Below are 3,260 nucleotides of genomic sequence, written 5' to 3'. Positions count from 1 at the left end.
TCCCTTTGCTTCCGATCCACACTCCTTCTGTGCTTTCTATCTCTGTCATGTCCCCGGCCCCGACTTCGACTTCTACTCTCACTGCTACCAGTCGTGCTGCTGCTACTGTCTCTGCTGCTGCTGCCACTTGTACTGGAGCTGCTACTAGAACTGCTCCGACTGCCACTGCTGCTGCTGGCTGCACTGCTACTAGAACTTCTACTGCTGCTGCTTCGACCTCTGCTCTTGCTTGTAAAGATATGGAATGCTTCACGAATTTGCGTGTCATCCTTGCGCAGGGGCCATGCTAATCTTCTCTGTATCGTTCCAATTTTAGTATATGTGCTGCCGAAGCGAGCACGAGTTGAATGAGTTTTTAAGATAAATTTTGGGTACACGATCCATCTGATAGGTGAGTTGCAAATATTTTTCCTCATTCTGTGTCTTGTCTTACAGCTCTGCTTGCAGCACAAAAGCTTTTCATTTTGATGTAGGCCAATTTATTTATTTTCTCTCTTTGCGTATGCTTTAGGTGTCACATCTATACCACTGCCTAATCCCGGGACAGGAAGATAAACTACCAACCTTCTTTTTCTAGAAACATTTAAGAGCTTAAACTTTCACATTTAGGTTTTGGATCACTTTGAGTTCGCCTCCAACATGTCGTAAGGAGGAATCTGACCTCAGTCTTCCACATGTGGGTTTCCAATTGTCCTGAGACAGTTTGTTGAAAAGACTGTTTTCCCCATTTAATGGCCCTGGCACTGCTGTTGCAACCAGATGGGTACAGACTAAGGGTTTACTGCGGGACTGCAGGCCCTCTTCCGCTGATTCGTGCTTAAATTAGCACCATAATGTCTTCGTTATTGTAGCTTTGCAGTCAAGTCTTGAAACTGGAAAGTGTGAGCACTCCCACTTCATTCTTTAAGATGGCTTGGCTATTCTCAGACTCTTTAATATCCAAAAACTGAGAATCAACTTGTTGATTTCTGTAGAAAGAAAAAAGGAAGTTGGTATTGTGATAGGTGCTTCATTGACTTTATGGAACAATTTGAGGAATATCATCATCTTGACATTAAGCTACTGAGCCCATAAATACAAGATGTCTTTCAATTTGTTAAGTCTTATTTAATTTCTTCCAAAAATATTTTATAAGATACAACGTACAAGTTTTACATTGCTTTGATTATACTTATTCTTAGTATTTTACTCTTTTTTTAAAGATTTATTTATTTACTTGAAAGAGTTACACAGAGAGAGAAGGAGAGGGAGAGAGAGAGAGAGAGAGAGAGAGAGAGAGAGAGTCTTCCATCCATCGGAGCTGTGTTGATCCAAAGCCAGGAGCTTATTCGGGGTCTTCCACACAGGTACAGGGGCCCAAGGATCCAGGCCATCTTCTACTGCTTTCCCAGGCCATAGCAGAGCTGAATAGGAAAAGGAGCAGCGAGGACACAAACTAGCACCCACATGGGAGGATGGCGGCCCCACCCGCTACGCCACAGCGTTGGCCCCAGCATTTACTCTTTTTAATTCAATTTTAAATGAAATTGTTTTAATTGTGTACTGTTTTTTCCTTTCTAGTGTATAAAAGTAAATGGTTACTATATGTCATCTCACGTCCTGTATCCTTGCTTAACTTAGTTATTACCTCTTATACTGTACATGCATTCCTTAGGTTTCTACACATACAAGCTCATGGCATCTACAAACATGACATTATTTCTAATTTTCCAATTTGAATGTCCTTAACTTTTTTCCCACTTAACTTCCCTGCCTACAATATCTAATTTAATGTCATATGGAAGTTTAAAGAAGGAACATTCCTCTCTTATTCTTAATCTTGGGAAAAGTATCCAGTCCTTCACCCAGAATGTAAGCTATGGGTTTTCCTAAATGTCTTTTATCTGGCTGAGGAAGTTTTCTCCAGCCCTAGTTTGCCAAATGTTTTCATCAAGAAAAGGTACAACACTTTTGCCGATACTTCTCTGCATGTGTTGAAATATTTCTGTAGTGTCCTCCCTTTAGTCTACTGCTATGGTTATACTAATTAATTTTCAGATGTTGAGACCATTTTATACTCTTTTAATAAATTACCCTTGGCCATGGTGTTTAATTCCTGCTTTTTTTTTTTTAATTCTGGATTTAGTCTGCCAGTATTTTGTGGAGGATTTCATACTTGGAAAGTTATTGGTCTGTAATTTTATTTTCTTGTGACATCCTTGTCTCCTTTGGGATCTGGGTAACACTAGTCTCATGGGGTGGCCTATCTGTGACTTGGGGAAGGGTTTATAAAGGACTGAGTCCATTCTTACAATGTATGTTGCAGGTGTCACCGCTAGAGAAATTCAGTCATAGTTTTTCTTGGTGGGGGGTCTCTTGATTCCTAATTCAATTTGCCTCTCCTGGACCCGCTCGTTCTGTCCTCCTCGGTCAGTTTTGGTCATCTGTGTCTGCTCCAACTTTCACTGTTGCCATAGCACTGCCTGATTTCAGTCTGGTTTGTTCGGTTTCCTGGTTTTCTAAGGTGGAATGTTGGGTTATTAATTTTGTATCATTCTTCTTTCTGAAGGAGTTTATTTGTCCTCCCGCTGTATAGACTAATATTTTCCATCAAGTTGAAAGGTTTTCAGCTACTGTTTCTCCAAGATTTTTCTTTCTATTCCATTCCCTCTTCCCCTTGAAATCCCATTATGCAACGACTGACATACAGGGTGTCATCTCATGGGACTTGGAGGCTTCCCTTGCTTTTCTCCATTGTTTTTTCTTTCTGATCTCTGGGCTGAAAAACCTTTCATTTGACTTCTCCTCAACACCATGGGCTCCTCTTCCAGACTGCTCAAATCTGCTGTCGTTTCCACTTTTATTGTTCTCAACTCCAGAATTTCCATCTACGTTCTTCAAATCGTGGAGCTCTTCTCTGACATTCTCTATTTCATGAAACTGTTCTTTTCTTTAGTTCTGAACTTGAGTGTTTAGCTGTCTAGCTGAGTTAAAGACGTAGCATTGTGTGTCCAGTGTCTTGAGGTCTGTTTTGGGTTGCAGTGAACTCTCCTGCAAGTAGTTGGCTCTTTCTGTTCTTGCTTTTATGATTCATTAAATGAGATGACAGCAGTGTTTTTTCTAGGAATAATTATTTCCTGCGATTGAAGCAAGGCCTCTCTGACGGCTCTAACCAACGTTCCATGAATTATGAGTTTTCCATTGTGGCTGGTGGGAGTGGACACATCCTGTCGCTCGTGTGAGGGTGGCAGGCCGCATCCCCTCATCTTTCTGCAGGACTC

General features: G+C 41.2%; 1 non-coding gene across 1 annotated transcript; it reads right to left on the bottom strand.

Moving 5' to 3' along the window:
• Positions 1-233: 233 nt before the first annotated feature.
• Positions 234-340, bottom strand: LOC133757204 (U6 spliceosomal RNA). The gene has a single exon (XR_009865582.1). It is a non-coding gene; the product is annotated as a U6 spliceosomal RNA (small nuclear RNA).
• Positions 341-3,260: the final 2,920 nt, after the last annotated feature.

This window comes from Lepus europaeus, chromosome 3 (assembly GCF_033115175.1).
Source record: "Lepus europaeus isolate LE1 chromosome 3, mLepTim1.pri, whole genome shotgun sequence".
Classification (NCBI taxonomy): Eukaryota; Metazoa; Chordata; class Mammalia; order Lagomorpha; family Leporidae; genus Lepus; species Lepus europaeus.
This window is presented reverse-complemented; position numbering and strand designations above follow the sequence as displayed.